Below are 25,384 nucleotides of genomic sequence, written 5' to 3' on the forward strand. Positions count from 1 at the left end.
CGAACGTTGCAATGTCCAGACCATCGTACAGTTTCATCAGTTGCTGGTATTTGGATTGCTCCAAACTTTTCGAGAACACGTACAGGTGCCTGTTCTTCCAATCTAGCCAATTCGGTGCGAGGAGAAAATTGTCCACGAGCAGTGTCGTTTTCCCACACCCCGAAGGACCTACGATCAGACAGCGGATGCTGTCGGGAAGCAACTTGCCGTTCTTTTTCTTCGTTTGACTTTCCGGATCCGGTAGACGCTTCACCACGTTCCACGTACTCACAAGATCACTTCGTCCGCGTCGATCCAACTCTTTTCCGGAAGTCCCAGCCATTTGACAAACAGTTTGTCACCTTTCCTACGCAATACTTTCTCGATGAGGTACGTGTCGGGGTGTTTCGTTTTAGAGAGTTCCTCTTCGTAAAATCTTCCTTTCAAAATCTCGCCGCTACTATCTTTTATTATATACGTGTGTCGGTTTCCGGGTAGAACTCGAACCACCGTAAAGAGTTCCGTGCTCCAATTTTTTGTGAATCCCTTCTCGAAGGTGCGTTTGAATTTGCTGATCCTCACCTGGTCTCTAATTTTGTATTTAGCTTTTTTTGTCGTGGGTGTGTACTTTGGACAGTAAACTGTAGAAATTAAACGCTGCTCGTCGGACTTGGTAACGTCGGCTGGCTTCATGCCTATCGTTCTGTGTACCGTATCATTATAGGTGTCGACGAGTTCCGGCAGGATGTCGACCCATTTGTAATTTCCCCGAAGCGTGAATCGTTTCCACATGTGTGTTTTCAAGGTTCGATTGAATCTTTCCACGATGCTGGCTTTGATGTGACTGAAGCTCGAATAATGTCGAATCTTGTGTTTTTGAATAAACTTTTGGAATACGGCGTTGTAAAATTCTTTACCGTTGTCCGTTTGCAGAAACCGTGGTCGTCTGCCGCCGCTTTCGCGAAAAATTAATTTGAATGCTTCCGTGACGCATGTTCCTGTTTTCGCCTTCAAAGGTAGAGCCCATGCGAATTTCGAAAACGTGTCTATGACGGTGAGGAGGTACTTGTTGCCCTTGTTCAATTTATGTACGTTTTTCAAATTGCCGCTACTCATCTCCACGAGGTCACTTTGCCAGAGGTCGTCGATGCCCTTGGTTACCACAGCCAAACGTTCGTAGTTGCGGCGTGCAGGTTTATGCAATTCTTCGACGATGGCTTGCCTAGACATTTTTTTAGAGATTACGTTTCAAAAGAAGCACAAGCGTGATGGGATTCAAAGAGGGTGGCACTTCGCTCGTGTTTTGAATGATCAGCTTATCGCCGGCACTCACGTCGAAAACGGTGAGATCTTCGTCTTCGTGTATTTCATATATGTTGCGCGTTTCGTTCCAACGTGCCAGAGGAATGTTTCCAGCTTTCTGGACACCACGATTCGATATCAAAGTCATGGTGGGAACGCTAGCTTTTCTGCCGTGAGACCAGTACGAAAATTCGTTTATCTGAATCGTGCCATCGAGGAGAAACTTGTAGTACGGATGATAAGGATGTAACATGTACAGTTTGTTACCTTCGACGAACGTGGAGATTCTCTGTTGATTGGGTACGCTGTTGATTTCGATGGCATGCAGAGAATGCAGTTTAGCGAATTTAGTATCGACGCTAACGAGGTTGCTGTGAAGCTGTCCCAGTGTATTTTGTACGGGCAACAAATGTTCGACGATGGTATCCGTTACTGTAGAAAATGACGGTTTGATTTTCACTTCCACGTTCAACTGCTTGAAGTTTTCGTTGAGTTCTTGCAACTTGGCACCGAAAGAGGCCAGCGTCGATTCCTGCGTGGATTCCAGCACTCCAACTTGATCTCTGATGTTGACGACGATACTCTGAAGGTTCTCGACTTGATTCAATTTCGAGCTCTTCTCGGTAAGATCGTTTACGATGCTTCGCATCTCTGTAAACTGCGTGTGAAGGTCGGCGACGCTCTGCGAAGTGGGCAGCGTCGACACCAGCGAAGTAAGTTCGTCTCGAATCTGTTCCACGTTCGCCGTTTCCGTTTCTAGTCGTTTCAGCATTCGAGATATGTTCCTTTTCAAAGCGTGTAATTCTTTGGAGGTGGGGAGATTGGCCACCCTACTCTCGAGATCGCTCAATGAATTTTTGATGTCGTTCGAATCGGATAGTGCCGTCACCGCCGTTTTCAATTTTTCCAAATCTTCGCTCGAAGGCACGCTCGTCCGTAACGATTCCAAGTCACCCTGTATGTTGTCCAGTACGTGATGAAAATGAGCGAGATTCGTTTCGACGTTCAAATTTTCTAAATATTCGATCTTCTGCTGAACCGTGCTCAACGTGTCTTGAATGCTCGTCAACGCTCTCGCTTCAGCGTGAATATTTTTAATTTCTTCGTTGATCAACTCCAGAGACGCCTGAAGCGTAGCGATGGTGGTTTGAATGTGTTCGAAATCTTGATAGGCCTCCAATTGAATTTTTATGTTCGCGACGCTTTTACCGATGACCTGCAGTTCGTCCGACAATGGTAGGTTCGTCATTGTATCTTCCAAAGTCTGCAACTTGGATTTAATTTCTTCCAACGTGCTGGCGAATTCTTCTTGTAATTTGGAAACGACGACGTGCAAGCGTTCTACATCAATATCGCTCACGACGGTTTGAAGTTCAGAGAAATTCTTTTCTATTGCGGAAGTTCGTTCTTCGATTTCGAGTTTCAATTTTTCCAAATCTTCATTTTTCGATTGAAATTGCTGTAATTTGGCCAAATCATTTTGAAGCGAATCCACGCTCAACTGTATATTTTGAACGTTGTCGTAAGAAGGTACGTCGACATAATTTTTTATCAGCGTCTTCAGTTCGGAATCGATTTTCAGAATGGGATCGAGACATTGCGTTTGGAGCGTAGCGATTTCCGACTCTAAACTTTTGTTTAAGGTTTCCTGCAAAGCGATCAAATCGGTCCTCAACTTCTTAACTCGAATGTCCAACATGAGAATCTCTTCTGCGTGGTCCACACGCTTGGTGTTGCCGAAAATGTCGTTAGGCATTTTGTTAACGGTTATTTATAATAGGATAGACGATTCGTAATTCTACAAAAAGAGGAATGAGTTTGTCGTAATCTCCGAGAAGTTCCACGTACAGGTAATCTCCTGCAGAAACATCGTACGTAATGTTAGAAAGCATCTTGTCGTGCTTGATTCGAAAAATATTCTTGCCGGTAGATATTTTGATTTCGCCTGCGTTTTCCGGATTCACGGTGATTTGAAGTTTCCCGTCGATCGGAATTTCGTAAAAATGTAAATTGTTGTTGAAAATGTAAAAAGTTTTGCCGACGTCTTCATCCAATTTCGTCCAAATGCTGTTGAGGTGAATGATCAACAGACCGTTGAGTTTAGTTAACATGGAAGGTAGAAATTCATGATCTGTCGTCGTGCGGTGTACAGTCTCCATGTTGCTTTGTTTTCGGAAACCAAAGAGATTCATATTATGCTGGTTATTTAAAATACGGTCAAAGTTTTTTGTAATGACTGTCAGTGTTTTTTTTTGTTTTTTTTTTGTTTTTTTTTGTTTGTTTTGTTTTTTATGAATCTTCTGTTGAAGATGGGCACATGTTGCAGGTTTTGCTTTCTGCTAAGCGATAGTGCCCCCACGGCAGTGTGTGGATTCCACATTGGAGAACGCACCTCTTGTCGTCGTTGGGATCCAGGGCAATCTTCCTCACTTTGTTGGTGGTCAACACATGGTCGACGCTCTGGATGCGCTGTTCTGCTCTTAGAACCGACGACCCGGTCTTGAGGCAATCCACAAAGTCCTCGAATGTGAGATGCTCCCGAACCACCTGTCTGCCGACACCCTTGGCCTTCTTGGTAACGCTGCCCTCGGCTTTGATGGTATAGGCCTTGGCGCGAAGACCTGCAAACTCGAGAATCACGTCTCCGTCCTTCTCGTCTTTGAGTTTGCCAGGCACCTTTTTGTTGCGAGCCAGGATACTGTACCGGTTCGGCTGGGGATAGCCCGAGGTGTCAAAGAGGTTAACAAAAGATGGATCTGTGGCTATATCCCCGTATGCGTTGCCTGTGCGAACGTGGTACACCAAGCTGTCCGTGTCCGTGTAGAGAAGCGAGATGTTGTGGCCATAGTGTGGACGTAATGTGTCGTAGTACGTCTCGAACATGTGGAGCTTGCTCAGATCCAGAACAGTGGCTCCAACGTAGATGGGCTTGTTGAGCTTCACCACGCCTTGCTTCATGTGAATCAGAGCCAGCTGCTCGTTGTAGATTGTTCGAGACTTGAACAATGGACTTGCAACAAGCTGACGACATCGCTCTTTCCTCGTCACCAATTTTATGTCCACGCGATTCCGTACATTCTCCATGGTCTTGCCAAACACCGCATTATTCATGAGCTTGAAGAAATCCTTATCAAGCTCGGACGTGGCTGCGGTGCGGCGTTCAGTGTTGAGCTCGATATATGGACGCAACCATGAAGAATGTTCGAACTTGAGGATGCGGTGAACTGCGTGGACGGTGACCCCTTGCCGCATCAACCACCGGAGATTCTGGTAGTGAAGAACGTATTTCTTCTTGGGTTCGAAATCCATGACGAGCTTCTTCTGGTTGGAATCGGGTGGACACTTGAACTCGGGTGCAGGGGGGAGATCGCAGAACAAATCCTGCAGCTCCTCGGAGAACTCAAGGTCCACCTCGGCGAAGAACCCATGTTCCGAATCGTCGAAGTTTTTGATGTCGAATTCAGAAGGATCAGCCCACTCGAACCCTCTAAAGGGGAGTCGCTGCATCATAGAGTGCCCGTACAAGTTATTTACGTCCGTGTACATGATGTAGCTTGACGGTTGGGTGGAGTCGTAGCCAGTAGCCATGTGATGGTTGTTGGCGCGCGCGTGCCGTTGCGACACCTGGACCATTCCACCCCGCTTGGCACGTTCCACAAACAGCATCATGTCCACGTCCGAAAGAAGCTCCAGCTTAATTTTCGTCACCAGAAACATGGCTGACCATGCCAGTCCGGGGAGACTATAGAAGTAGGCGGGATCCAGGTGGTAGATGTTCATTGCAGTCGCCTGAAACGTCTGGAACACGTCGGCGAGGAGCGTCACATCAAGTCTGAGGTACGCATCGTGGTAGTCCCCGAGATTTTGGCAATCCAGCTCGCGCCACATGGACTGAGCATGGTTATAGTCATCCTCAGAGATGCCCGAGCCTCGCAGCTTGCTATAGAAGTTTGCTCGAGGAGGAAGCGACGTCTCCGCAAACTTGGTAGAGTCGGTGACGTATTCGTAGGGGTAGACCCCTTTACGCCTGAAGAGACTGGCGTCCAAGTTTGGAAAATTCGCAGAGGTAATGAGCATTTGTTCGTTGCTCAGCTTCCCTGCAAGGGCATCGAGGCTAGCCGAGAGGAACCTCAGGGAGTCGAGGAAGCGAAGCTCGATGCTCCTGCTTTTTGAGTTGGGGATCGGCACCCACTTGCTGACGCTAATATAACGCTCCTCGTTTTGTGGCAGGACATTGATTCTTGCATTGTCGTATCCAAGATGCTTGATCAGGTGGTGAAAATCGTACCCCGAGCCATTGTGAAAAAATACAGGGATGAAGCGCGGGTCCCGGGCCAAGCGATTGCAGTTGTCGCACCAAGGACCAACGTACCTACCGTTAAAGTGATCGTGGTGATGGACTTTACGGTTGTTGATGCTAAACTCGCAGGTGCACACAGGACAGGTAGTAGCCTCCTCGTGTCTATGTTGATCGTCGGGGGACAGTGGGAGCATAGACTTGGGGGCCAACAGTACCTTCCCTATCTCGTTGGCCTCGACAACGATCCTCTCGAGGAAGTGTTTGGCTGCGTCGGGACCACGGTACACGTAGGGCTCGGGGGCGATGTGCTGGTCTCGTCGCACCACAACGTAGGCATAACTCGAAGCCTCGTGGAGTTGGTAAGGGGTGGTGGAGGAAACTTCGGGATCGGGATCGCAAGTGGACAGGGGTTTGAGGAAGGCTTCGAAATCCGCGATGATGATAGCGGGGTGCTCCACCATGGCACCGTGCATGCGAAAACACTCTACGGCGCCAGGTTCGGGCAAGTCTGCCACCCCAGGCTCGTTGGCATTGCAGTAGAGCTTGTGGTTAGCGAGCTTTTCGGCAGCGATGTTGGGACCTCTGATGCGCTGGTAATCCTGCCGTTCTCGATTACGAAATATAGACAAGCACCTGGGACAAACTTCTATGTGGTGACTATCACTGCTCAGCTGGCTCGAAACAAGCCGAGAGAGGGAACGGATAAGCGTGTAGTGGTGATAGGTCTCGTTCTTGATAAGTAGGAGATGGATTTCCTGCGCACCATCAACGTCTACGTCGCTCACGCGAATAGGGTACACTGCATTTTCGTCAGTGAGACCGTAAACGTTGATGGCCAACCGAGGGTTGTGTGTACGAGCCTCGAACTTTCGAATGTCCGGGACCTCTACCGGGTAGTCGATCCCAGCCATGGCAACTTCCAGCTCTGCCTCGTAGGGTAGGTAGTGGTTAACTCGGTGTGGATGGTTTTTCCAGTCGACGGGGTGCAACGCTGCTAGCACCGACCAGACGAAGCACTTGTTATCCCTGTTCTGAATATTCAGAACAGCCTTCTTTGCTGCAACATCTGGTGGTAGAGGGACGTAACTAGACCCGGACATTGGTGCAAACTGACTAAAAGTAACACACAATTTATGGGGTTCTCCACACAGCGAACCGCCCGAGCCTGTGGCCTCGTGCTCCTCCTGTTTAACAAGCAGCTCTTCGGTAAACTTGTCGTAAATTTCCCCAATGCTGTCACCATCCGCCAGATGCAGCGTTTTTGCTTTCGTTGCATGAAAGAAAGTGTATCTTTCATCGGTCGGCTTCTTGTATGTGCAACATAGCGTACCGTAGAATTTAGTGGAGGAGTGCGTAGCCAGTGCATTACTAAGAATAGAAACTATCTCTGCTCGCTTCTCCTCTAAAAAGCTACGAACATCGCAAGAGCCGTCCGACAATAGGACATAATCTTCTAATATTCCTCCGAAAGCAGACCGGTCCGCTTTCATCGCAGGCTTGACGCGTTTGGCGGATGGTGGCGAGTCGGCTTCCGCTTTCCTCTTGGTCGAGCTGGTCGACGGTTGTGGAACAGGTGCTTCGACGACAATTTTGCATGATGTTATATGCCTCTTCAAATTATCAATAGTAATATGTATACCGCACCTGGGACATGGTTCGGTGGCAGCCAAATGCTTGCCTGGCACGCAGGTGCGACAATGTCTTGCAAAATGTTTGCTTGATATGCTTATTTTGCACACAGGGCAACTTTTCATGGAGCGCATTTTGTTGAAAATATTTGTGGGTATGTTATTATATATATATAGTGGAGTGCCACAAAATAAATACTGTGCAATAATTCACAATAGTGTTGGGTTTGGTGGGAGTGTGCTATTTATGCTACTTCTTGCTTCTTAATAAATCCTGTAAATAATTGAAAAAAAAATAATTAAGCTTGTGTATAGAAAACACAAAAATATTATGTGTGCATAATTCTACCAAACAATCTTTTTTTTTTTTCTAACCCTTAGCCCTTTTGGCGTATGAAGTATAAATCATAATTTCAGAAAACATGGTTATTTTCCGCTCGCCATTTTAAAAATCAAACCATAAGCATTATTTATGTTTATAGTATTCGTCGAGCGATAGCAGATAGAGCAAGAATCGTTTTCCTACAACCCATAGTTGATGAATTACAAAACATCTTAGAAATTACATCTTGAAATTTTAATCCAAAATAACTCGAAAACAGCAGGCAGTAGTCATCATCCCTCCAATAAGTTGTAGAGTACTTCTAATTTTGTATCGAATGCTATTAAAATTTTCGAATTAGAGTAAAAACTAAGCCGGCAAATCAAGTTTCTCAAAAAAATAAAAAATTGTCTGTATTTCCGAAACTTGAGGGGGTAGAAACAATTTTATTTGCTAGTCGAATAGTTCTCGTCGAATCCTATCCAACAAACCTAAAATCATCATCCTAGCTCAATTAGGAGCCGAGAAAATCAATGTCTTAGAAAACATCTTAAGATAATTGTCTTAAGAAAATTTTCTTGACAGACCGGAAGTAACATCTTGACACACCGGAAGTCGACTTTCTTAAAGATTAAGATATTTGTCTTAAGACGTTTTCCAAGACATTGATTTTCTCGGCTCCTATGGGGTCTAGAACCATGTAACTTTGGTCTATGCATATACCAACACTTGCCCGACCCTGTGACCGAGTGGTTAGCACATCGCGCTGCGACGCCAAGGGTCCCAGGTTCGAATCCTGGTCGGGCTTGGTTGTTTGTGAATGTCTATTTCATCACTCACCCCCAATCTTCGCAAATTAGCCAAGAGGTACAAAACGTAAAATAAAATAAACTAAATTAATTATTAAGTTCGTGTTGTAATCATGAAATTAAATTTTAATTAATTTCTTCCTATCCATCTCTCAAATCTATATAGCCTGTTCATATTTGCCATGTCGACCATTTTGTTTACGTAGCAAAAAAAATCTCAATGCTCGTTGTAGCCATAAGTATAATTGGATATAATTGCCGGATTTTATTTAATTTTACGTTTAAAATCAATAAGCGTGCATAAAAAAAAAAAACTAAATATTTTAAATAAATAAGATTCGAATAACTATGTACTTCCACTAGCCTTTGCGATGGCGCAGCGGTAGGCTTGTATTCAAGGGTTCGATACCCGTACAAGTGGTTCTTGAAACTGTAGGTCCACGCCCGATTAGTTTTACTGTGCATAAAGTGGACTTAAAATATCAAATCAATCAGTACTTCCACTAACCTCTGCGATAACGTAGCGATAACGTCGTTGTCTTGTAATCAAGGGTTCGATGCCCGTACAAGTGGTTCTTGAAACTGTGGCTCCAGTCCCGATTAGTTTTACTGTGCATAAAATAGACTTAAAACATCAAATCAATCAGTACTTCCACTAACCTTTGCGATAACGTAGCGGTAGGCTTGTAATCAAGGGTTCGATAGCCGTACAAGTGGTTCTTGAAACTGTAGGTTCAGTCCCGATTAACCTTACTGTACATAAAATAGACTTAAAACATCAAATCCAACCCAGTGTACACGCGTCAATACTATCCATTATAAGTAAACTAACATGATCATAACTAACAGTTATGTTATTCGCAATAAAGAATAGTTTTTTTAAGCGCATGTTATATATGCTCATATTTTTTGTTTAGCATAATTTCGTTGTTTAATGAAGACAACACTTTCTGTTCACTGACACCACTTGCAATTATTATTAACACACACACATGTAAAAAATAATAAGAAAAAAACAAAACTTACCTACAAAAAGCTGCTAGCAATTTAACACACACGAAACAGTAGTATAATTGCGTAAATTTTAGTTTTATAGCTGGTCAAGCTACTTGTGTGTATATAACTTATGCTGATATGGTACACACCTGACAGACCAAACTAATTCGGTTTCTATTACACTTGATATTCCACTTGATATAGCAAACACTTTTATACGACTATCTAGTAGCAATACTCGACTGCAACTGATGTGCGCGAGGTTTCTAATAGAAACTTATACCTGCCGGTAGCTAAACTTTCAAGGTTGGTTCGAGCTATGCGTGAACGCCCTTTCCTAGAAAAAATATCGTTGACGCCCAGCTGTATTCTAGCGGAAACAAGTAGAACTTGTTTCGTGCACAATTTATGACAGCTGTGTGAGTGATTGCTTCCTGTAGTCACCCAGTAGATTTGAATCTTGTGTGCCCTTTAGTGCAATCCAGGAAAAAAATATCGTTGAGTTTATCGCACAGTCTGGGTGCGACTGCAGGAAGCTGTCAATCACATAGCCGTCGCAAAAGCTGAGAATTTGCACAGTTTCCGGCAGTAACAAATAATCTTGATTTTTGTCGAGTAATAATACCATCAACTCGATGGACAGCTTCCTGCAATCACACCCCAGGTGATTGACAGTTTCCTGTTGCGTGATTGATGGTTTCCCATAGACACAGTCTGGGTGCGACTGCAGGAAGCTGTCAATCACATAGCCGTCGCAAAAGCTGAGAATTTGCACAGTTTCCGGCAGTAACAAATAATCTTGATTTTTGTCGAGTAATAATACCATCAACTCGATGGACAGCTTCCTGCAGTCACACCCCAGGTGATTGACAGTTTCCTGTTGCGTGATTGATGGTTTCCCATAGTTACCCGCCCAAGTTTCCACACAACACAGTTGAGTTGACCACAGATTTTCAGCTTATCCTGTCAGTCACCCCCAACAGTCGATGAAAATTGTAGATAGGCTGTGATTAATGGCTTCCCGCAGTCACCCACCCAAAGTTTTTACATGGTTGAGTTGACTACAGATTTTCAGCTTGCCCTTCAGTCACTTCAGTAGATGAAAATACAGAAATAAAAAAAAGTACGTACGTGTGTGTGTGGCGCATCGTTGCCGCGAGAGAGGTTTGCAAAAATCATGATATACATTGGCGCTCGGGACTTGGAAATAATACGTATTCGCTCACCACTGTTGCCAGCTTAGTCTCTCTCTTTATCTTACAGCAACATTGGCATCTCTATTTTTTTAGTTATAAGCGAGTTGCCAACACACTCTAGTTATTAATGCTACATATTATACACACACACACGCACACACATACTGCGCTACCATCCACCCATCCATCTCTCTCTTTTACGGCAGTGCCCGCTTTCCTTGTTTAGTATATGTAGGTTGGCAACATTGCTTTATGCGCTGTAAACCAAGCCTCAAGCAATTTTTGCCAGCCCCTTGCTTTAGGTTAGGTTAGACAAAAAAGCTGTAGGTAGGCCGTCGGTTGTTTAACTCTTCCCTCCCTCTCTTCTCTTTCTTTTTTTGTAAAAAATTATGGCAAAAGTACCAGTAGGTTACCAACCTTGCTTTATGCACTGTAACGCAAGTCTTAAGCAAGATTGCCAGCTCCTTGCTTTAGGTTAGGTTAGACCAAGACAAAAACCTTGGTGATTTTTTTTCGAGTAGGTGTTGGCAACACTGCGAGCCCCACTTCCGGTTGCAGAACTCTCAAGCAAGATTGCCAGCTCCTTGCTTTAGGTTAGGTTAGACCAAAAAAAACCTTGGTGATTTTTTCGAGTAAGAAGTTGGCAACACTGCGAGCCCCACCGAGCCCCACTTCCGGTTTGTGAACTCTCAAGCAAAGTTGCCAGCTCCTTGCTGTTTTAGGTTAGGTTAGACCAAAAACCTTGGTGATTTTTTCGAATAAGCGGTTGGCAACACTGCGAGCCCCACCGAGCCCCAAAAGAAGGCGTTGAACCGGGGACACTACACTACTTCGATTGCTTAAAAACCCACAGGATGTAAGAGAAAAATTAATGAAAATAGCCATGGACAATTTGCACGGTAATACTCATGGATCCCACTGTATGTAGGATTTTTTTTCCGAAGGGGGCTGGAACATTACCTTCTCTATCTGAAAGCCTGATGGCTTGCTCTGGTCACGTGACTAAGCGTCAGCAACTGGAGGCGAGATAGCCGCCATGTTTGAGTTGGTTCTTGGGAATCAATGTTGGACCTTTCTGGTGAATATGGATTTGTAACAGGCGCGGTTGGCCCTATAGCGCACAGGATCAGTGAACCCCCAGTAATATACGATAATCACCTCGAGAATGAACAATAAACAATGTCTTTACATTTTCACATTATTTCGCTAAAAATTCTACACAATAAGTCATGTATTTGTGCCCGTAACACGGCGAACTCTCTTGCTGAGAAGAAGAAACCGCGAATCGGCCGCCCTGATACAGACCCTCAGTTGAACCCCCACAGGACAGCTCGTGCCATTGTGAAAGCTTCGTGCGGGAGCAGAAGCGCGAGGAGGGTATAGGACAAAATACATGGGAGATGAGATTCCAGAACCTATGTCTCTACCCAACGGTCATGCGCAGTTCGTTCTCCCGCAGAAGCCGCGGGACAAGGCTCTTTTCTCGCTGCTTCCTCCCTTCCAGTGTTGCTGTGTGCGGTTCAAGTTTGAAGCGCACACATTACATATTCAATCTTCTCTTGTATCATTTTTGCACCGAACTTCTTGGAATAAATGCAAGATTGTGTCAGAGATGGATGAGTGGAAACAAATAGAAGCTGGAATTAGATGCGATGAATTAAAATAAAGGAGATACATTACCAAAATACCTTGTGCATGCATTCAGAGGTTTTTCCTTAAAGGTGGAAACACTTCGGGTTCGCGAAAGAGAAAGAATGGCGCGAAGACGTGACTCGCTGTCGCTCGGTGTCAAAGTCTCAAGTTTTTTAGTTTTTGAAGTGCTTGGATACTTGTTGGAAAGTATTAAGTGATGCTGCGAGTGAAACGAGGGATGGACTTTACCTAGGTTATGTCATTTGATGCAGTGTAGGCGTTGCTGTCCGCGCAGGTAAGAAATGACCGATAGAAATGCACATAATTAACGTAAACAAACTTCCTTGTCCACTGAAAAAAAGCGTGTGCTGGTCGACCAGCCCCAAATTTGAACAAACCTGTCGCGTATAAATGAAAGGGTCTCAGGTTCGATTTCTAGTATGCGCATGCCATTAGTTGCCATTTCCCTTTAACAAATGTAGGACCAGTTCTGATTAGTCAGCATGGACGTCCGGAAGGGGAAAAGGGGGCCGCCCCCCCATGGAAATTGAATGTAAACCAAAAATTATATATTACACGCATATAATTTAATTTCAGTCACAGTAATTTTTGGTAATTATTATAAAAGCGTTGCAGTAACTTCAGACTGAAGGAGTGTTTTTTTTGCTCCTCGTGGGGAAAAAATATATTACTTGCCCCTACTTGAGGACGTCCATGATATTCCAACAAAACTCAACTTTTTTCATAAAGGCACAATTTATTGTAGTTTCAGCCCTAAATTTATTCGCACACCTCTACAACAAAACCTTATACTCCCAGATAAAAAGAATTCTTGACAAAGCTTTTAAACCCTCCCCCATCCTTTTGTTGGGCGAAGGAAGTATATTTTGCGGAAAGTGAATATATGTCACATCACTTCAGTGAACCCCCGGGTAAATAATGCACGAGCCGCGCCTGATTTGTAATGACAATTTTTGAACTGTACTCGAGTTTACATGACGTGTAAATATGGTTAAATGTGCAAAAGGTATAGTGTATAAGTGTTGTGTGCTCAATTGTAGAGGCAATTATGATGAAGGAGGTAAGAGTAGCGTTCACATTTCTTCAAGATGTTGCTGAAAATGAGAAACGTTTAGGACAATTCCATGTGATTCGATCCCTACGAAAAAATACAAGTAACAAAGGTTTTATCCTCATAAATAAATAAAAGAAATAATTCATAATGTAAAGATTTCATGTGTCCGGAATAGGCATCTAATATTCTCTTGTATTTGGTCAAGTTTTATCTTTTGTCAACAATTTTTTTTAAAAATATCAAAAAAATTACCCTGAATTACAACGTTAATATTAACGTTAAGATGCGTTGTTGCTTATGATTGCAAAATAATTAGTTTCAAGATTTAGTCAACGTTTAAAATATTATGGCCATGTCTACCAAAGCAGTTTGTTATTGTAAATGTTATGCAAGCATTCGATCACATCTTCATATAATTTACACAAATTTTCAGTTTCAAAATATACTTAATGAAAGAAAGCTGTACAACTGGGCCAAATTGATACATGTGTACATTTACATTATTATTTTACTTCGCTTTTATGCTTCTTTAGTCTAATCGGAGGCTAATGGAAGATATGATATGAATTCAAATACAAGGGTACGATGTGTAACAAGAACTTCGATGAAATATTCGTGTGTAAAATTATCCAAGAATATATTACTTATGTTTCAAACACAAATGTTCTTACACAGAAAGCATTTTATTACCTAACTATGTTAATATGAACTACATGTGTAGTAAATTTTATAAAATTGTTTCGCGTGAACTGCTATTTTATTTTTTGTCTTTGTGAAGCTTCGATGTTCGTAATTTTGATTATTAAATCAGTGATAATGTTTGATAATTCACTAACATTCTTCATGATTTTATTAACATAGTGTAAACACAGTGTAAGGAAATTATTCCAAATGAATACTAAGATCGAAATATTAATGGTTTATTTCCAATGAAAATGTTGAAACTCTTAAGTTATTGTCACAGATCTTACTAACGACAATGCAAATATTTAATTTGTTTATATTCTCTCGTTCAATAAAGTCAAAAGGGTCGAAATTACAATGTGACAAGTACTTTAGGTTTAGTCTTTATTCACAGAAATGTAACATTGCCCTTGTACCAATTTCTTTCGCATTTGCTGAGAGGTTATAGAAATTAAGTTTTTGTATTGAGATTGTATAGCTACACAGAATATCTGCATTATCTGGTGGATTAATTTTGGGTAAAGTTAAAGAAAATTTCATTGATTAGGTATCTTGGCAAGTTTACGGTCAACCTAACATGCGGGGTTTTGATTTAATCCATTGATTTTTACATACAAAAATTTAGACCAAAGCTGTAACGAGTTTTACTGTAGCTGACAAATATTCCTGATAATATTTTTCAAAGAAATACAATGTTTAATATTTTCCGCCATGAAGTTTCTAACAGTTTTCAGCTTTCTTTGTGCTATGGTAGGAATTTTTGTGATGGCCATGGTATCTTCCCGAATGAAAATTTTGGTGTAAATATTCAATATTCTACTATTTTCTTCTAACTATATTCGTCGGGAGGGTAAATGTCAAAATTTAACATAATAAAATAAATAAATATACCTTAATTCTCTACGATAAAAATCGAACAATGAGTTTACAGCGTTAAGGCGATCGCCTCCAGATGATGACGTCTTGACTGAGCGCTGCGGCCTGAACCTCAAGATGGTCTTGGCTGGAATCGTAAAAGCACGTAAGTGCTTCTTAGGATAGGAGGGTGAGAGGTATATACCACAAAATATTTCGCTCTTGTAACTTTCATTTTACAAATTTTTCGAGGACAAAATGCAAGTTGGGGCTCATTTTAAGCGGAGTTTGCATTCACCATTTTGATTTATCACTATTTTTAATTATCTTCATTTGAAACTGCGATTTTTCTCAATTTCGTGAAGGAAATGTAATCCCATATGCTCTCTCCTTCGTACGCTAGTGCCAATAATTAAACAATGCATGCAGTGGCGCCATCTTATATGGGTCCGTGAGGCTCGACCCCAGCCAATAATACAGACATTGTTATTATTGGCAAATCAGTGTTCAATTTTACTCTACAATAAAGTCTCTTAGTTTAACAAAAAAATTAGATTGATTGCATTATTATAAATTTTAAAGAATTTCTGTTCATTAAGCTATACTTCATCTTTCTGACAATTTAATTACTAAATTTCAAAATCTCGGTGTGACCCGGTGAAGTCACATGGCACAATGGTTCGGATCCAACTTTAAACCATTCCCGGTTAGCATATGTGTAAATAAAGTAGACTTAAAAGCAAATTCAACTTACAAAGAACTCCACAAGCCCGCACACAAACAGTAAATCGAAGTGGTAGGGACATAGACTGCCTCGAATTTCAAAAGACTCTGACAATAAGGAATGACCTAGGCATAATTTAAACAAAATAAGTAGTAGTATTATAAAAAACTGCAGTATGTGAAAAATAGGATATAATGTATTGTGAATACAGTACTTACAATGTTCAGTACATTAGTAACAACGATGTTAAGAAAATATGTTAAACTATATTGAACGTATACCTACCCTCAATAAATTGTAAGATGTCTTGTGCTTCAGAACTTTGTATCGTTTTCGAGCAGCAATGTTAAGCCCAGGAGCGGATCAAGATAAAAAAAATTGGGTTGGGTTTTACCTCCTCCCCCACAATTTCTACCGTGCCACCCTCTGACATTCCACCATGGTCACCCTACTTTTTCCACCACCCCTGAAGAAAAACCACCATGGTATATATTTACGATTTTAACAAGGAAAAATAATAGCCTGAATTTTTAATGCCTTAAGTATTACTGTCAAAGAACACGTTTGTTGTAGGTATGTATTTATTTAATACCTACATAATTATATAAAAATAACAGTAATATCTTAGCTTAAATTGCTACGTGATTTTGCAATATGCTTGTTATGTTATGCAGCAGTAATTTATTTTTTGTCTACACAAATCCAACTCTTATATAAAAAAAAATAGCCACGCGTATGTAATCAGAAATAAGGTTTAGGTGCTACTCAAGGGGGGGAGGGGGGGGTTGGTGTCCCCGAAATCGGCGTCCCCGGCCCGCCCCTGGTCTCGCTGCCGTCTGAAAAACAGATTATCGGTAGGTGTTTCGTTTGACTGCTATCCTACCCAGCGAAATTCCACCTTCAATGCAGCGAAGTTCTATGTAGGGATTTAATTTTATTTTTGCCTCGGGATTACAAAGAACAAAGCATTATCGAGATTCTGCTGTATGTGAAAATATATAATCCTGGGGCATTCTCTTTCCCTGGTCGTAGAAAATTGTCATTGTCGCTTCCGAAGCTGTGAAAAAACTACTTGTCACGGAACACGTTAAGGTGTCGAGGCGGAAATACACACGAGATTTTGTGAACTAACCTTTTACACGGTGACATGCAGATTCTACAGCAATTGTCTTCGTAACGGTGATGGGAATCTTAATTATCCACCACTAGATGTCTCCACAGGAATGTTGTTTTTTTTCCCAGGGTTAATGAAGTTTAACGGAATTTATTGTCTCCTTCCGGCCGTATTGTTATTACATATTATTACTGTGTGACGTAATTTGTTAATGTCTTCATTCAGCGCATGCTAAAGCAAGATCAATTGTCGAAGCGAGCTTGTTAAAAGATAACAGAAGGCGTAAAAATGACGGAACTTGAAAAACAATGCATTCGTCTGGGACAGGACGTCCAGCAAGTTCTGTGCGTAAGAACGGTGCGTCGTGCAGAGAATGAGAACTTTTTTCGCGGGATCCTACTTCCTCCGGTACACGCCAGATGTCTGTAGTCGAGTGTGACTGCCAGTCAGTGTTTTGTTGCTTTCCTCGCGGGTACGTTCGACCCTGAACTGCATCATAAGAGTGTGTAATTTTCCGTGTGTTTCGTTTAATTTTTGTGCGGTTGTGAGTCTATCGTCGAGGGCACAGAATTGCCGCAACGTTAACACTACTGTAGGATAAAGTACAGGTAAATTATTTTAGTTCTCTCGTTTTGTATTTATGTCTTGTATGGTATGTCTTGAATGGAAATATTTCATCGTTATTTGCTTTCTTTGTTTTCACTAGTCCAAAAAAATAACTAAAGTATTATAGAACACAAAAATGTTACAGATAGTAATTATTAAGTAATGGTATTACGTATTGTTGTGCTGTTAGTAGCTACTGGTAGCACAAAAATTTGTCGTATTAATTTCTTCGAAGGATTAAATTTTGTGTTGAATTGAATTGTTGTGCACAAAAAGGCTAATCGGGACTGGACTTACAGTTTAAAGAGCGATTCGAACTACTGTGCTATGTGCCTCCACCGGGTATCGAACCCGGGACTCCTTGATTACAAGGCGACGACGTTACCACTAACTTTTGTGTTAAGAGGAGAAAATTGTTGTGACCCCAAATCTCGTGCGTGCTCACTAGTGTCACACGAAAGGGTTAGGGGGTGTTAGTGACAAAGGACAGTGAGTGTCCCCACTGTCCTGAAGAAAAATTGTAAAGAAACCAAGCAATTTTGAAAATATGTTTAAACACCTCGAAAAGTAAGGGATTTTTTTTTAATTGCCAGGATTTGGGAAGAAATTTCATTTTTTGCTTGATCTGGGAATTTGTTTTGCCGAAATGAACGTAACCTCTGAATGGGGTGGAGGTTTGAGAAGCGCGGGTATCCTGATGTGTATGGAAGATCGCATTGATTTCATAATATCGGTGTATTGTATCGCATCTCGATGAAAACTAAGAGTGTAGGTAAGAGATTGAAATGCGTTAGTCACTCATGTCATCTATGCGTTTATATTGACTAGGCGACTTCTCGAAAATATCCAATTACACGAAATTGTACATATAAATTTATTGTTTTCATGAAGGGAGAAACATGCATTTGTGCAATAAAATGAAATTGTTATAATTAAAGTTTAATCCCACATGCCGGAATGGGTTCGAACATACGCATTTGCTGCGAGTTGTCCTAGGTTCGATTCTCTGTGGGAACTTCTAATTTCAGTATTGACCCACAAGTTAAAGTACTGTGGGGAGCTACTTGAAAATATGAAGAAACGCATTTGACTTTATAAGTCAAACAACGGCGGCGATAGGACTCGATGCGCTGACCACTCGTCACCCAATGAAAAAGCTTTTACCCTCAAAGGACCGTTGCACCCAGTGGCGTGCCCAATGGGGGGGGGGGGGGTCATAACCCCCCTTTGCCCCAGTGTTAATAAAAAACGTCAAATGCAGGGAAAGGTGGTAAAATTAGAGCTGGCTACTAAAACAAAGTATACGTGAGCCCTCCTTTTCAAGAACCCTGGGCACACCACTGGCTGCGCCACAGAGTTTAGTCGATGAAAGTGAAAGATGGAGAATACAATTTACTGAGTTTTCCACTGAAATCCAGTTAGTTCCTAACAAAACAGTGAGGATCTATACTGTAGGACAGTGGCGGCGATGAGGGGGAGTTGCCCCCCAATTTTCGCTACTTTTGCCCCTGAACTATGCTAAATCTTATCTACAAAGGGAAATATACTGTCTTTGCTCCCCTAGTTTTGGGGCCAATCGCCGCCACTACTGTAGGACCATTTCTTACTAGCTTAACTGAGAATAAGTGGATTTCAAACATTTCCCCCCATTTGTAGAGATTTACAGTATTGCAGTAGTTTTCTCTTCGATGGATTCCAATGCACTTATCCACAGATAGGCTATCTTGGTCTGTGTAATGTGCTCTGACCGGGAATCGAACCAGGGAGCCCCTTGATCACAAGGCCACTATGCCGTTGGGGAAGACTTGAACTCGGCACGCTGTTTTAACGTGTAATTGTACTGCGATTAGATATGTATGTGTGTTCGTTGAACGGTATCAGGAGTCAAATGCTTCTGCCGTTAGGCAAAAGCTCAAGTGGTGGAGGACTTGTGGTTAATCGGTCAGGGCCGTAGGAATATTAAGACGTCATCAAGTTCAAACGCCTCGTTTTAGCTGAAATTACCGTTGCAACGAACGGGAGACTTTAAATCATATTAATGGCATAGTTCCTAGGCTCGCGCGTAGCTAAATGGTTATCGCAAACCTCTGTTGATAATTGTGTTCAATTGATTGGTTTGGTTATTTTATTTCTCTTTTCTACCACTTTTTGGCTAATCGCGAAGATGAGGATGGACGGAGATAAGATGAAATGCATGAAGGGACAATCACAAACCTACACGGACATGCACAATACAAATCCCACAGAAGACTATTGGCTATGAGTTCAGGCACCAGAGCCTCGTTAGTCTGAAAAAGGCAGTCCAGGGACTTCTGAAAGGGTTACCCCTAGAGCTGAACTGATACAACTTTGAACAGATTCCCACCGATACCGGTACTTGAAATTGTAATAATTAAAAGGTATTCAAAATATTAATTAACAATAGTGTATAAGTATTCCAATCTAATTATATGCTTTGTTTGATTTTCCTTCGCTTTTGTGTCACTTTTGGCTAATTTGCGAAAATGGGGATGAGTGATGACATTATGAAATTGATGAATGGATTCTCACAAATAATGTTGCCCACGGGACGAGACGGGACAGGCTTTTAAAAATTCGAGACGAGACGAAATTGATCATGTGTCTCGAGACAAACGAATATTTTCGAGACGAGACAGCATTTCACAGCATTTCCACAAGACGAGACAGGCCAAAGTCTCGTCTCGTAGGCAACACTACAGTCACAAACATCCATGCTCAGGGCGGGATTCGAACCCGGGACCCCTGGCGTCGTAGCGCGATGTGCTAACCACTCCGGCTCTTAATTATATGCACCAATTGACCAAGATTTTTGCTTCAAAATATACAAATATTACATTAGGATCCATGTTATGAGCACAAAATTAAGTTTATTTCACACAAAACTGGTGCAAGATGAAGAGAAACTTCGAATTTGCACAACTTCCAGATACTAAGCGAAAGTGTAGACGCAATTTTTTCGGAGCCCGTGAAAGCCCAAAATGCCGGAAAGGTATCTAAATAAATTCCAACCGATACTTTTCGATACCACTGGTATCGGCTCAGCCCTAATTGCCCCCCCCCCTCCAATACCCCTGATGGCATTGGAGATATTTTCTCAGTTTCGCCTGCAGTGATGGGGAAAAGTAGTGATCAGGTTACAGTTCAGATGAAATCACTGTGATTTGTGATTTTAAGCAGTGATCTAGTGATTTGTTATTATTATTATTATTATTATTATTATTATTATTATTGAAGTAGTAGTAGTATTTTTCCTTGTATCGCTGCGGTTAGAACGCAACAATATTAGAACTGTTAGAACAAGCCAAGAATGAAATGTCGCTCGTGTCTTCCTGGAACCGAATCTGAATCCTCTGGATGGAGTACAGAGGCAGGCTACCAGAATTGGATATTTATTGAATATGAAAAAGGATGTTAGATACAGTTGATATAAGTAAAGTTCCTGGTGATATTTTATGAATGTTATAAGTAGTAATAAATCTTGCATAAGTCTTTAGTACCTACTGTCATTCAAAGTCGTATGACCACAATATAATCCTTGTCTTCCAATAAGTTTTGTGGAAATATATAAACCCCGATTAAACAAGTATATTTTAATTATTTAATTTGCGTTATTTTAATATATCATTATTTTAATTACTTAATTTTTTTACTTAGTCTTTCGGGGGTCGGGACCCCCTGGACGCCCCTAAATACGTCCTTGGGAGGGGGTTATTGCTTCTTTGTCTCCCGGTGCAAAACCAGTCTCTCTTGGCCAATTAGAACTACAAGCCATTTGACAAAAGAGCTTGGAACTGGCAGATACAATGTTGCCTAAATGTTGCTATTCTTGCTTGAAGATCGCGCTTGCCCTTAAAAACCACGAACCCAAGCTCGTCGTGGGAGTGTGTGGCTGACGGCGGAAAATTTACATCTAATCTGTTCCTCCCTTTTCCCTCTTTCCATTTAATCGAATGGCGCAACGATGGGAAAATTCCTCCATTGTTAACTTGATCTAGTGATTTGGACATTGTTGCGGTTTTTATTTTCCTATGCGTATATTGTGTGCATGCGTTCGCTATCATCTTCGGTGATTTACCAGGAGCGTGGGTTGATGGCCTTCCTGTGTGGGTTGTTATTTGCGTAAATCTTCTCAACTTGTCGGAAGTTGGTCTTTTGCCAGCTTGCCCATTGTTCCTCTTTACTTGCGCTTGCCGGATTTTTTTTATTGTGTGTCTGGTTCGTTGATGTAATTCGGATTGTCTTCGCTGCAATCAATTTTCCCGAAATTGCCGTTGGTAATGTTGTTCAGGAAAGAAACTAAATGTTCGAGCATATCTTGTGTAGTTTGTGCGTAAGATGGACAATAGGTTTCCCAGAAATATTTCCTAGCAAGAAATTGGTACCTTTCCCGTAAAAAGTGTAAGATATGCACTGGCGTACAGAGCTATTTGTTTCCGGAGGGGGCTGGAATTGAATAGTTGGATATAACGTAGTTGCGTTCTTTGGGAGTGGGATACAGTATACAGTATTTTGCAATTGCCATTTTTAACCTTCATTTTAAAAGTCGTTCCAATATACAAATTTTGTCTCTTTAAGGGAAGTTTGCATTTAAAACTTTAGTTTTTCTCGAGTTCCTTACTGCCAATTTCGGGAGGGGCTGCAGACCCATCAGCTCTCCCGCCTTCCCCTGCGTACGCCAGTAAAGATATACAATGTCGAAGTCAGGGAAATTTTCGTTAGTAAGAAAAGTGAAATGTCGAGAAAGGCTAATAAAAGAAAAAATTGAAAGAAAGAAGAAAAAAGCCGATGATAAAGTACCGTGCAAAAATTGTTGAATGAAAGATGAAAATACACGAGTGTGTCAGTACATTTCATTGCCAACGACACAAAAAGTTAATTAAATCTACACCAAGAATATAGTGTTCATTAATTATATAGGCTATAGCTATATGCATATACAATCAACTCCTCTATATGCACATAATTATAATTGAAGACGGTTCACTTTCTTGTAGTTAATCTTTCTTGAATTTAATTGTATTATTTCCACTTCATTATGTTTATTATAATTATTTTCAGAGCTGATAATCATAGACTTCAAATCGATCCGAAACTATTGCGTATAGAATAGTAAAATTTGGCACAGATCTACTGTCATATACCAGTTTCTTACGATGTACCCTAGCCCCATTAGCCAGTTCATTCAAGAAATATGTAAGTAAATACAGTAAATGCAACATGAATTTATTTATTTACTTTTTCTTTTGCCAAAATATTGAACAAAAAAGTGATACACTCAGCAGAAAGTGTAAAGGAAAAAATTGCAATGTTTATGAAGATTGTTTGGCTCACGGGGACGTGTTATAGCGAAGTAATGGTTTTATGTGGTACTATTTATCATGTCATGACGTAGTTGCTGATAGTAATTTTGAGTTTTTGTAAAATTGGGAATGTTAGGTTTCATATTGTTAGAATTTCTACGGTTTGTCCACACAATGACATATTCTTTAAAAATTGATGAAAGTTTACCTGGATACGACGAATAATTGAACACTGTTCACACAGATATTGACATACTCACGAATATCTGTTTCGCCCCTGCACCTAATTAGTGGGAAATGCATATTTTCAAGTTATGTATATTGGCAGTTTTTTTTAATTAGAAGTATTAGGTTTGGTGCTGAGTAATTTTTGACGATTTTGTTAGGAATGTGAGATTTAATATTGTTAGAATTTCCATACAACGATATTGCGTTAAGAAATAACTGTGAAGCTGCTAAAGTTTACCACGAAACGCTAGTCACACTTCGGAGCAAAATATATCATTGTTATTTGTGGTTTCCGCATATTGAAATAAATTTTATGGTACGTTAAACACTGAAATCTTGTCTATTATACATATATATATGTATTTCAAAAAGTTGAAATTTTCGAGAGTGTATAAGGTCGGTCACCGCTCCCAAACAAATCTTGTGTACTTTTTCCTCATAATTCACAAATCCTTTACTGCAAGAGCGATCGTTCACTCTGTTCCTGTGCAAGGTTGATAACCCACTTGTGAGGGGAAACTAAAGGCGTTACATATTTAACCCTGACACTTCTGCTTGCTTGCCTGATGTTACCTTCCGGAACTCGTGGCAGTAAATTATTATTTTTTTGACAGGCTGTCTGGGAGAAAAGCCTCCCCCGTTTTACTTCTGCTCACTTTTCTCGTCGCCAAACAACCAATTAGCAGTTTCAAGGTGGTGTTAATGCGCAAGTGTTGCCAGCTTTAACTTGTACAGGCGACGAGCTTAGCGACACTGTAATTTACACAGTTTAATTTTCATTCACTTATTTTCACGCTTTGAGGGCTTCATCAGAGATCTCTGCATCTTTACGAAGAATGAATAGGCCTATTCCACGAACGGTCTGAATAATATCGATTGCATTGCATCTTGTGCAATTACGGTGTATAAAGAAACACAAGTCCTGCATTTCGGTGACTGTACTTTTTGACACCATAATGCTCATTCATTTTTCGATAAATCCTTGACAGTTCGTGAAAAAAGAAAATATATCTAATCAGCGAGAACTTCGATAGCTTAATGGTTAACGCCATAACTTGTAATGAAGGGTGCCTGAATTAGATTTCCAGTGCAGATAGTCTAATGGAAATACATCACCACGTTCGAGGATTGAAACAAAACAGTGGAGTGGACCACCTTAGCACCATCATCAGTATTATCCCGTAACCTGTAGAATGTTATATAAAAATGAATGTTAAAGCGCAGGACAATTTCCATGGTATTGTTTGTGGCGCTGACCGACTGTATAGTTCACTCGTTCGAATTCCATTTTACACTGTAGGTGTAGCCTCAATCAACCTATTTGTTCCCAAGGTGGGCTTAAAATGTGACTAGACTTAATTGACTAAATTGCCCTTTCAATAACATAATTGACTAAATTGCCCTTTCAATAATATAATTTTAAAATTATGAAATATCATCGTTGTGCTGCGTAAAGTAACTATTGAATAAAATATTTTAGTTCGCAACATTGTTTAATCCCCCTTACTTGTGCCAGGAAGTGAATTACCGTAGATGGATCCCCAAATCCCTCTGAAATTATCCGTGGACTATAAATAGTGTATTATGCAGAGTACCATTGGAGTAATACTTTCTGTACAGTGGGATCCATGAGTATTATCGTGCAAATTGTCCATGACTATTTTCATTAAAATTTCTCTTACATCCTATATGTTTTTAAGCGATGGATTTTTATGTATGATGTTGCAGAAGTTGTCAACAGCTTCTTTTGAGTTTTCTTTTAATTCTTGAAGCTCTTATTAGGTCAAATAAAGTGCGTGAACATAGTGATGGACAATTTGCAGGGTAATACTCATGGATCCCACTGTACATTTCGCCCGATCAATGTTAATACATTCTCACGCAGCCGACTGGTTAGCACTCCACTCATTGGTGCCAACACTAACAGTCCCGAGTTCTTCCCCCGGTAGAAGCTCCAAAATGCCGATGTTGAGGACAGTTTGGGAGCAACTTGGAGAGCATTCGTAGTCGACTCCGATGTAAACAGCTAGAAAACAGCGTCATCCAATGAAAAGTCACTCAGACGGCATTATCCTTTGAGCGCTGTTGCACCATGGAGTAGATTTTGCTGTGGTCGTGGACAGATTGCACTAAGTGTCCGATGTTGATCTGACCAGTGTGTGCAAGAATATAGTCGAGATTATCGCGAAACAGTAATAGTAAATTACTTGAACTATGCCAACAGTGCCCTCAGCTTGTGCAGGACGAAAAATGCCAGCGTGATTACGCGACATATCGCCAAATCGCAGTTGTAACTAACTTAAACTAGAGCTGGCAACAGTACCCACAGCTTGTGCCGGAAGAAAAAGACCAGTGCGGTTCAAGTTTCGTGTGACCGTTATCGCTCGCAGGATTTTTAATTTGCTTGTTGCTGTGAACGCGAAGAAGCCTCCCTTATCTTCAGGAAGTGTTTCTTGAATAGAAAGATCTTTCACCTTCATCAAGAGGTTATTAATTTATGGCGCATTAAACTACTCTACTTCTCACAACATTGCATTGTCTTGCTCAGAGTTAGTTAGGACGATGAGGATCATTAATAATATTTCAAACCGCCCCCTATACTTCTCAGCTTCT

At 41.2% G+C, this 25,384-nt stretch overlaps 1 protein-coding gene across 12 annotated transcripts in view; it reads left to right on the forward strand.

Moving 5' to 3' along the window:
- Positions 1 to 25,384, forward strand: part of sick (sickie) — a 1,061,378-nt gene that overhangs the window by 725,308 nt on the left and 310,686 nt on the right. Inside the window, exon 1 of one of the 12 annotated variants that reach the window (XM_083119474.1) lies at positions 17,035 to 17,224. The exons of the other annotated variants lie outside the window; for them this stretch is intronic. The gene's annotated coding sequence lies outside the window, so the exon portion shown is untranslated. Of the gene's footprint in view, positions 1 to 17,034; positions 17,225 to 25,384 lie in introns of those variants that run through there. 12 annotated transcript variants of the gene reach the window in all.

This window comes from Lepisma saccharinum, chromosome 3 (assembly GCF_977018435.1).
Source record: "Lepisma saccharinum chromosome 3, izLepSacc3.1, whole genome shotgun sequence".
Taxonomy (NCBI): Eukaryota; Metazoa; Arthropoda; class Insecta; order Zygentoma; family Lepismatidae; genus Lepisma; species Lepisma saccharinum.